This window comes from Erpetoichthys calabaricus, chromosome 4, assembly GCF_900747795.2.
Source record: "Erpetoichthys calabaricus chromosome 4, fErpCal1.3, whole genome shotgun sequence".
Lineage (NCBI taxonomy): Eukaryota > Metazoa > Chordata > Cladistia > Polypteriformes > Polypteridae > Erpetoichthys > Erpetoichthys calabaricus.
Window position 1 is genome coordinate 177662689 of NC_041397.2, and position 12261 is coordinate 177674949.

Below are 12261 nucleotides of genomic sequence, written 5' to 3' on the forward strand. Positions count from 1 at the left end.
ACATCCCAGACACCATCACAACTTTGGTTAAAGCCTACTTTCAGGACTTGCAGTTCTGCTTTTACAACTTCATGGCAGTGCTTGGAGGTGGGCATTATGACTGGATGTACAATCTCTCCCTTGGCGTTTACCATGGCAATGGAGATCATCATTTGAGCCTCAAAATGGGTCGTAGGGGGGGAAACGAGTTAGCTCTTGTCTGCACCTCTCTCCCCTCAGAGCCTACATGGATGATATTAAGACCTTAACTACCATCGTCCCATGTTCCAGGAGATTGCTCAGAGAACTGGAGGAGAATATCAGTTGGGCCCGGATGAAGGTAAAGCCATCTAAGTCGCGCAGCATCTCAGTGGTGAAGGGAGTGCTTGCTGACCAGAGGTTCTTCATCGGAGATGAGCCAATCCCCACAGTATCGGAACAGCTGCAAAGAGCCTCGGAAGGTGCTACGAAAGGCCTGAAAGACAGAGACCAGGTGAAACAAATGCGCAAGAACATTAATGCTGGCCTACGGTCCATTGACAACACCCAGCGACCTGGTGCTTCCAGTTTGGTCTCCTGCCCCGGGCATTGTGGCCCCTTTCAGTTTATGAGGTCCCCATCTCAATAGTAGAGAAGCTGGAAAGAGGAGTCACAGCCTACATTAAAAAATGGCTCGGAGTTCCGTGGAGCCTCACCACCATAGGCCTCTACGGAGACGGTGTCCTCAAGCTGCCCCTCACCAGCCTCACTGAGGAGTACAAGTGCACTAAAACATGACTGCAGATGACATTGAATGATTCTCAGGACAAAGTGTTGAGGAGCAACGCACCAACCTTGGCTACTGAGCGAAAATGGAGACCAGCAACAACGGTGAAGGAGGCAATATCAGCTCTCAGATATGCTGACATTGTGGGGAATGTTCAGCATGGAAGAGGAGGCCTTGGCCTTACAACTAGCCACTGCTCAAGCACGGAGGAGGATGGTGGTGGAGGAAATACGTCATCAGGAGGAGGCTGCAAGGTGGGCCAAGGCAGTCTCCCTTGGCAAACAGGGGCAGTGGACATGGTGGGACAGTGTCATTAGGAGGAAGCTTAGCTGGAACGATGTGTGGGGCATAGAGGCGAGGAGCCTGAGCTTTACCATCAGAGCCACTTATGACGTCCTGCCAACACCAACTAATCTCCATCAGTGGATTGGTGAAGATCCAGGGTGTGCCCTTTGCTCCAGGCCAGCCTCCCTCCGGCATACACTCACAGGGTGTAAGGCCAGTCTTACCCAAGGGCGATACACTTGGCGCCACAACCAGGTCCTAAAGAGCCTTGCGTCCACAATGGAGGAAAAACAATCTCTCATTAATGCCCTTTCACCATCAATATCTAAGCACCCATGGACGACTGCCTTTGTCCAAGAAGGTGCTACAGTTACCAGGAGCAACTCCACATCATCGGAGATAGGCCAGCTGTGCTTAGCACGCGACTGGAAACTGCTGGTAGATATTACCCAACAGTTAGTGTTTCCTCCGGAGATTACCACTACTACCTTGAGACCTGACATGGTGCTCTGGTCCCCTTCCTTAAGGAAGGGTTACATTATCGAGCTCACCGTACCCTGGGAGGATTCCGCGGATGAGGCATATGAGCGGAAATATATATGCTATGCTGAGTTAACTGCTGAAGCGCAACATCGCGGCTGGACCATGGAAGTTCGCCCAGTGGAAGTTGGATGCAGAGGGTTTGTGGCAACATCTACCATCAAACTGCTGAGAGACCTGGGAATTAGGAGCCAGAGCCAGCGCGCAGCCATCAAAGCTGCATTAGAGGCAGCGGAGAGAAGTAGCCAGTGGCTTTGGATGAAGAGGAATGCCCCCTGCTGGGCCCCCAAGTAACAAGCTTAGGCTGCCATACATAGGTTCATGAGATGTCAGTCATTTGACACCAAAGCGACTCTCATGACTAAGTGGGCATGGGACGCAAGCTTAGGGCTGATCATCCTATAGCTGGCCGCCTCTGGTGAGGGTGTATAGTGTGAAAGGCCGAAACACCCCATGAGCCAGGGGAACACTACTGATGATGCGTCCCAATATTCTACAAACTACTCCAAGTCTACCATTCACCATTCACCGACAAGCGTAACTGAACCTATTGTACGTGCTTGCACAAGGATAGTAACATCTCATTCTGTGTTTCATAATCTGATCAGTAATATTATGTTAACTTACTGGAACTGTATTTCATGTACAGTCATGCACCAACTTACGGTTCCATTTGGGAGCTAACTAACCATATGTCGGTCACAAATTGTACAAATCAGACCAACCTCGGGACAGCCAAAAGCAAATGGAGGAAGTCAAAGGCACAGAAAGATCTGGCTAAGTAGCAATCCCTTCTTGCATCTTTTACTTCTGCCACCATCAACACTAAGGTAATGTTTTATCACACTAGAATTAACAGCACCCCCAACACACACTCTCTGCTTTCTGGATTCACTTCCCTTCTTAACCCTCCTCCACTTCCTCCCCCATCCTCCTTGTCTGCTGATGACTTTGCCATCTTTGTTCAGGATAAAATGGCTGCCACCAGCAGTCAGTTCTTTCCTTCGCTGCTACCCATTATGCCTTCATCCAAACATCACCCAACATTATCCACATTCTCTCCACTCCCTACCACTGACATTTCCAGGCTCCTCTCCAATCACCCCACTACCTGTCCACTTGACCCTATCTCCTTCAGGCCATCTCCCCCTCACTCATTCCTGCAATTGTACACATCATTAACACCTCACTCAGCTCAGGCTTGTCTCTCTATTTTCTTTTCTTTCCAAAACACTTCAATGCGCTGTTTCTAATCAGATCTCTTCCTTCTTTGTACAGAATGGATTGCTCGATACCAGCCAGTCCAGCTTCAAGAGGAAACTCAACTGAGATGGCTCTACTAACAATGGTCGACCAGCTACCACTTGCTAGAGCTACCAACATGTCATTGGTCCTGATCCTTCTAGATCTCTCTTCACAGTCAACTATGACATCTTTCTTGCTACCCTCTCTGACACTGGCATCACTGTAAATCCTCTCAGATGGTCTGAGTCCTACATCTCGGGCAGATCCTACAGCATGTCCTGGTGAGGAGAGTTGTCAAAGGCACACCAGACATGCACAGCTGTATCCCAAGGATGGTAATGAGTCATCTACTTTTCTCTCTGTACACCACCTTGCTAGGCTCCATCATCCAATCCCACGGGTTCTCTTATAAGGGCTATGTTGATGATACACAGCTGTACCTGTCGGTCCCTCCTGAAGGGCAATATGGTATCAGCTAGAATCTTTGCATATCTTTCTGATTTCTCAGCCTAGATGAAGGATTCTCAGCCTAGATGAAGGACCACCATCTATGGCTTAACCTGACTAAAACCGAGACTCTTGTGATTCTGGCCTGCCAGTCTGTTCAACTCCCCATTTCTGCACAGCTTAGCTCATTGTCACTAACACCTGCCAAGTGTGTACTCGATCTTGGGGTGGTGATTGATGAGCAGCTATCTTTTTCTGACCAGATTTATACTGTTTCTCATTCATGCAGCTTCACTCTGTACAACTTTTGCAAGATCAGAACTTATCTGACCGTGTATGCTGCACTACTTCTGGTCCAGGCTCTGGTCTTGTTGCGTCTGGGCAACTACAGCTTGCCTCTGGCGGGAGTACCCGTATGTGTTATCAAGCTGCTGCAGATGATCCAGCATGCAGTGGCCTGTCTTGTATTTAACCACCTGAGACAGGCACATGTCACTCCTCTCTTCAGGTCGCTAACATTGGCTCCCTGTAGCAGCACACATTAAGTTCAAATCCCTGATGCTCGCCTATAGAGTAATCAGTAGGTCAACACCTGTGTATCTGAAAACACTGGTGAGGTGCTATGCTCCTTCTCGTCCAATCAGCTCTGCCAGTGAACAGCATCAGTTGATGGTACCACTGTGTGATATCAAATCCCAATCCAGACTCTTTTCCTGTGTAGTTCCCAGTTAATAGAAATCACTACCAACCTCCATCCATACTGCTAGCTCCCTTAATCTATTTAAGAAGCAACTGAAGACCTTCTGTTTTGTGAATATCTGTATAATTGATAGAAAGAAAAAAAAGACATGCTCAGTGATCGTTTATATTGTTGGTTAATTTGTTGTTGAAGTTTAATCACCTTATCGATTATAATCTATGTTGTGTGGCGGGGGAGGAAGCGTGGTCAGAGCATTACCTCCCCTGGAACACTAGGTGGCAGCCCCCCTAGGTTGCAGTGGTGCTTCTTACTTCCGCGAGGCTCCATGGGAGTAGGAGTTGGATACAGCTCTGTTGGGAACCGGGGGCACCGCCAGGGGGTGCTACAGCTGCTGCAGAGCCCGTATGGAGAAAGAGAGAAGGGACTGAGCTTTATTGTGAAGAGTTGTGTGCATTGTGTACTGTAAGAGCAACAAAAATGATTAAAAGGTGTGATACTTTTGGACTTGTGTCTCTCTACCAGTCTGTGTTCAGGTTTGGCGAGCTGTATGTCCCCGATATACCACAGTTGTAAATTATTACTATTACCTATTTTTATTTGTGACAATTAGCTTCTGTTACCTGTCCTATTACACTTGCTCACTAGCCTAATGTTACTAGATCATGTTTACCTCTGTTGTAAGTCACTTTGGATAAAAACATCTGCCAAGCAAATAAATGTAAATGTAAGATCATTGCAACTGAGACTGTGTGGTTCTGGTGTGGGCCACCAGTATGTGTAGTTTTACTGCCATGAACAAACCAATTTTTGAGTCTCTGTGTCCTTTTTTCATAGTGCCATGCAGCACTTTTGAACCACCACTCACCTGTTATCATGCTGCTTGCTTCTGATTAATGATCAATTCTTCATGGTGGAAAGCTCTTGCAGTGTAGTGGGATTGAAGAAATACAATTAATCAGCAATTAAGATTAATTAAGGTAAAAACAATACTAAAAACCCAAACCCAACCCAAGACAGACAGCTAATTTGTAAAAAAGACCCATTATATTATACTTGCTTAAAGTAATCAAAACAACAGGTGTTAAACCAAGACATTGGCAGGAACCCAGCAGACTTATTTTATAATATCATTAATTAATTCTTGCCAGGTTCCAGGTTCTCAAGATGTTCTTCACAATTTCATGGAAAGTAAATGTGATTTTTTTGTAATTTCAGCTAATACTGTATAAGATATTGATTTCCTATAGAATTCAGAGGATACATTAGGATTCTTCCAACTGAACTAGATTAATCAATGTACTAACAAGTCACTAGATAGTCTATTCTCATTCCATATTACTCCCAAAACTCTCTAAGAGGATTTGCTATTAATCAGACACTATCTGATAAATAGGCAGATATCTTTGCCTGTGAAGGTCTTAATTTAGACCAGTCCCAAAACATATGACCTAATGATAATAGTCTGCAAATGTTACTACTACTAGATTATTTTCCAGCATGGACATGGTTATATAATTAGGAACGTTAAACAGATTCTTCTTAACAAAGTTTTCCAAAGGCACTACTATTTGCTATGCTAAGTGATAACTTATTCAGTTTGTCTATGGTTATCTGTATGAAGAAAAACCTTCTAACATTTGCGTAAAATTTGCTCTTGACAAGTTTCCATTTGTGTGCTTGTTTTCTTGTTTAAAAATTAATTTTAAAGGAACAGTTGGGATTCACTGTAGTAACATTCACTTCTTAGTTTTCTAAACTCTTCAATCATGTCAACTCTAAATGTTTAATTACTTAAATGGAACAGGTTCAAGTCCTTCTGTCTCTCCTCATCACTCTTCTCTAGACTTTCTCTTGCACTGCAATATTTTTTTTGAACTATGGAGATTAAAACTGCACATTGTGTTCCCACAGAACTGAAGTGCAGTAGATAGATAGATAATGTGGACACACCAAGAACATGTTTATTTTTGTCAGGCTCTTTACAATACGCTCTAGCACCACAGCCACAAGTAAACAGGCAATACAGCTCACAGTTATTCTTTCTTTTTTTCTTTCTTTCTTTCTCTCTATTTCTTTTATTTTCTCCTCCATAACTCCCAGCAAGCTTTGTCCACCTTCCACCCAACTCTGGCTCGTCAATGGGGTTTAAGGCGATTCTTTAAATATTGTCCAACCTGGAAGTGCTTCAACTCTTCTACCCCCACATGACCTGCCAGTACTTCCGGGTCAGGCGGATACCTCATGTCCCCCGGTTCATTCACAGCAATCCCTGGCGGCACCCACAGCACCCAACGGGGCTGAGATACAAAACTTCAACTCCCATGGTGCCCTGTGTGAATCCAGGGCACCACTGTAAACCAAGGGAGCTGCCTTCTAGTGTCTTGGGGGAGGCAGTACCCTAAAAAAGCTGCATTCCCCCATCCTTCCATATCCAGGGTGTCCTGGCCATCTCATACAATAGATAGATAGATAGATAGATAGATAGATAGATAGATAGATAGATAGATAGATAGATAGATAGATAGATAGATAGATAGATAGATAGATAGATAGATAGATAGATAGATAGATAGATAGATAGATAGATAGATAGATAGATAGATAGATAGATGCACTGAGGTGAAATCACTGTTAACGTAACTAAACACAGTAGTACAATAAATCATTATAGCAGTTAAACCACTCTTTCATAAATATACTAAGTAAAACATACTAAAAATGTTGTAAGTGTGAAATTGCTAAAACCGATTTTAACAGCTGTACCATTCCTTAATTAAACTCCTGTTAGGGCAAATTTAGCCTTTTGTAACAAAAATACATTGGATTCAAATAACTGTGCAAGATATTTCTACTAAAAACATTAAAATGCTTCCTGCATAAATAATGGGTACTGTCTGATAAAACAACAAATTCTTACACTGAAGAGACGACACGTTTTTGATATTTTTGTAAGAAACCATAATTTGTTTTCAGTCAAATAAAGAAAGAAAACTGAAATACTGCATAATTAAATTTTATTTTAATAAGAAAGGAAGTAACATACTTTTTGTTCTGGAAAACTGTGGGTTTGTCATGATGTAAATATAATTATGGTTTTCTCATGTAGAGAAAAGCCAAGCAAATAGACACCTTTTATTGGCTAACTTTAAAAAGATTACAATATGCAGGCTTTCGAGGCAACTCAGGCCCCTTATTCAGGCAAGATGTAATCAATTTTCTCATTTAATTCAGATAAGCTTTTTTTCTTTCTTTCATTTTTTCGGAGAGCATAACAGAAACACATCAGTGCTAAACAGAATTTAGATTTAGAAGCCATGACAGATGATTACATTTTTTTACTTTTTACCAATTTTAACGTAATACACAGTAAACTAGAGCTTAATACATTTTACTTCACCGTATCTAGGATTAATGATTATTTGACATTTCCTAACAGATATGATTCATTCGTTCATGTATATCTATGAAAAACTCCAGGCATCTATACATATTAATAAAAGGCAAAGCCCTCACTGACTCACTGACTGACTGACTGACTGACTGATTGACTGACTGACTGACTGACTCACTCATCACTAATTCTCGAACTTCCCGTGTAGGTGGAAGGCTGAAATTTGGCAGGCTCATTCCTTACAGCTTACTTACAAAAGTTAGGCAGGTTTCATTTCGAAATTCTACGCGTAATGGTCATAACTGGAACATATTTTTTGTCCATATACTGTAATGGAGGAGGCGGAGTCACGTATCGCGTCATCACGCCTCCTACGTAATCACGTGAACTAAAAACAAGGAAGAGATTTACAGCACGAGTCAAACGCGGGAACGAAGGTAAATGACGTTAATTTTTGACTGTCTTTTAATACTGTGTAAGCATACATATTAACACATGTGCAATTAAACGTGTGCATTTACGGGGTGATTTCTCAGGCTTAAAAGCTCGCCTTTTATCAAACGCGGGAACAAAGGTAACTGACATTGTTCACTGTCTTTTAATACTGTGTAACCATACATATTAACACATGTGCAATTAAACGTGTGCATTTACGGGGTGATTTCTCAGGCTTAAAAGCTCGCCTTTTACTAAAAAGGTAAATGCAAAACTATTTTCAATCAGTTTATTGAAACGCTCCCGTTAAGGATTGCAATAACATATTCACGAGATAAAAGAACGAAGTAGGGGGAAATGAAGGAAGAGCCGCAAACAGCGAAGAGCAAAAAATTCATTAAACAATTGAGAAGGGAGCGAGTGAAGCATACAAGCATGTTCATAAGGGAAACAAAGCACGGTGTAAAACGTAAGTTTAAATTAAGTTTATAGAAACGCTCCCGCTGCAGATTGCAATAACATATTCGCGAGATAAAAGTTTAATGAGAAGACACGAGGTATAAACGAACCACACGCCGTGGCGCAACGTTAGGGGCAACAGTTTCAACCATTCTATGATCTGCTTCTCGCAACTGAAAGACGGCACATGGCGGATGTTAGCCGACTTGCTGACTGCAACGTTAGGGGCTTCAACTCTGGCGCTGACGATAGAGATTCGATTCACGAGAGGGGATGCAGCGAGTGTGTATGCCTGATGAGCCCAGAATTAGGGAGAAACACATGTCGCATACTCTTTGCATTATTTGAAAGTAAACTATTAAAACCATTCTATGATCAGCTTCTGGAAACAGAAAGAGGGCACGTGGCGGATGTAAGGCGACTTCCTGACCAACCACAAGCGTTACCTGGCAGGTAACCACCCATACAGTCAGATTGTGATTCAGAAAACGAATGCCATGAATGTAATTACCACGATCTACATACTGTCAAATAAACGAAACACACGCCGTAGCGCGACAGCTGTGAAAAGCGAGGTTCAGAAAAAAACAGATCCTTAACAAATTGTTATTGGTATATTTTCGATCCATTTAAAAAGGTTTTCTTTTCTTATTAAAAAATTAAAAGCAGTACTTCGCCGCAACGAACCGCGAGAATTTGGCTATATATATCTGCTTCTCGCAATTAAAAGAGGGCACGTGGTGGATTTTAGACGACTTCATGACCAAACTTAAGTGTTACCTGCCAGGTAGGGTTACCACTTTTAATAAAAAAAAATAAGGGATGCATACTGCAGCGGGTGCCACATCTCAGTGCCAACAGTTTGCAGACTCTACTTAAAAGACCCGCCCTCCTCACTGGACAGTTAAAAAGACCAATCAAACTAACGATGACATCAAGTATTACCCAATCAAAAGTAGGAAAGGAGGCATCTTCATAAAATGCGTGTGGGATGATTTGCATGAGACGCTGCTTTAAAAAAAATGATAAAAAAAATACGGGACAAATCCCGTCCCGTATTGATTCAAAACGGGACGGGCAATTTCATTCTCAAATGCGGCACGATTCCGTATTTTAAAGGACGGGTGGCAACCCTACAGTGCCAGGTAACCACCCATACAATCAGATTGTGATTCAGACTAGGAATGCAATGAATGTAATTACCCCGATCTACATACAAGGCGAAAGTCTTGCAACATTCAAAGATGATGGTTTGGGATAAGTACACCATACAACATAAAAGAGCTTATGAAGCCTTGAACCGAAAAAAGCAAGATCTCAGAGATCGTAAAAAAAAAAATAGGAGGTAATGTCGTTTTACTCGCTGTAGATTTTAGTCAAACATTACCAGTTATTCCACGAGGGAGACCAGCAGATGAACTCAACGCGTGTTTAAAATCCATGCTTCTCCCACGCTCGGTTATATGTTGTGTGTTCTCGGGTAGGTACACCAAAAAATGTATACATTTAAGCATGTAATGGGCAAACAAAAAATGAGGTATACCCGAAGGCACTGCAGTAGTACTTAATGTAACTTTACTTCTTAAATGTTAATGTTTTACTGTTTAATAATTTATACGCTTCTTATATGTTGTTCAAATTCTTTTATCAAAATACCAGTGACAGCGCAATGCACGATAACATGGAGTGAATACACCATACGCATCCGCCCACGGCCGCCCTGGTGTGCGCAGATAGGAGTTGATTCTACAATAAAATAAAATAAAGATAAAAAGAGTAATACAATCATCACCCATAAAGCGGATAGTAGACGTGACGTACTATATGTGTACCAGATTTCAAGTCAATAGGTGAAACGGTTTGCGAGCTACAGGTGATTTAAAATCCTGGACAGACACACAAATTGCCACAGTAGCAAATTACAGAAGAAGATTTTACTGTTTAATAATTTATATTTATATGAAATGTGCTTCTTATATATTACTTCATATTCTCATATGATAATGATGTTAATGTTTATATTGATTTCTATGTTATTGAAACTGCATGTATGTGTGTATATGTATGTATATATATATATATATATATACTAGCAAAATACCCGCGCTTCGCAGCGGAGAAGTAGTGTGTTAAAGAGGTTATGAAAAAAAAGGAAACATTTTAAAAATAACGTAACATGATTGTCAATGTAATTGTGTTGTCATTGTTATAAGTGTTGCTGTCTTTTATATATATATATATATATATATATATATATATATATATATATATATATATATATATATATATATATATATTATATATATAATATACACACACACATAAACATTTATATACATATACATATATATACATATCTACATATACACATATCTACATATATATACACACATACATAAACACACACATAAGACTTATTGACTGAAACGGGCTTTCACAAAAAAAGTTACGGCTTTGCTACAGGATACACCCTCCACAAGTTAAGCAAGTAAAAATAAAATATATATTTCTGTTTTATTTAAACCTTTTAAGTTCATAAGCAAAGCCCCATTTGGCTGTTTAATTTTTTTTTCTTTCTTCAGTAATATTTAATCTCCTTAATGAAAAAGAACATATCCATTTTACTTTTTTTGTATCTCTTTAGTAATATTTTACTGTAAAAGGATAACCAGTATTTAAACCTTTTATGTTACTTTATACATTTATTTTACACAATGTTGAAAAATTAATAAGAAAGCTACATATTTTGGCAGCTGCTGCTTTCATTTTCAATGAAATGAAAAAAGCTCTCCAAGAGAAAACGTCTAAAAATCAGAAACCCTCATTTATAAAAGTTTGCTGCAGATGACTTAACTGAAAATAAATGAATAGTTCCTATGTGTATAATATATATTATTCTATTTTACTTATGCCTTTATTCCACCAACTTACAACATCTGAGGTACAATTTGTTACATTACTTTTGTTTTTTGCAGCACAGGCAGGTGAAGTGACTTCCTCAGGGTCACACAGTGGTGTCAGTACCACGATTTGAACTGACAAGCTCCGGGTTTGCTGAAATATTATTGAAGAAAGAAAAAAAAACGAAAACGGGCAAATGGGGCTATGCATTCAAATGTCCATCCGTCCATTATCCAACCTGCCATATCCTAAATACAGGAGCCAATAAGTAGATATGTATATATATATATATATATATATATATATATATATATATATATATATATATATATACAGTATATATATATATATATACAGTATATATATATATGTGAATGTATGTATGTATATATGTATGTCTATATATATATATGTAGATATGTAAATTTGTATATGTATATATATGTTTATGTGGATGTGTATATACATATGTATATGTAGATATGTGTATATGTAGATATATATGTATATGTATATGTATATATATGTTTATGTGTGTGTGTGTGTGTATATTATATATATAAAAGACAGCAACACTCATAACAATGACAACACAATTACATTGACAATCATGTTACGTTATTTTTAAAATGTTTCCTTATTTTCTTTTCATAACCTCTTTAACACACTACTTCTCCGCTGCGAAGCGCAGGTATTTTGCTCTATATATATATATATATATATATATGTATGTGTATATATATATGTGTGTGTGTGTATATATATATATATATATATATATATATATATATATATATATATGTATGTGTGTGTGTGTGTGTGTGTATGTATGTGTATATATATATGTTGATATGTGGATGTGTATATGTATATATATATGTAGATATGTATATGTATATATATGTTTATATGTGTGTGTGTGTATATTATATATATAAAAGACAGCAACACTCATAACAATGACAACACAATTACATTGACAATCATGTTACGTTATTTTTAAAATGTTTCCTTTTCTTTTTCATAACCTCTTTAACACACTACTTCTCCGCTGCGAAGCGCGGGTATTTTGCTATTTATCTATATATATAAAAGAGAGTTGGGATCCGAGAG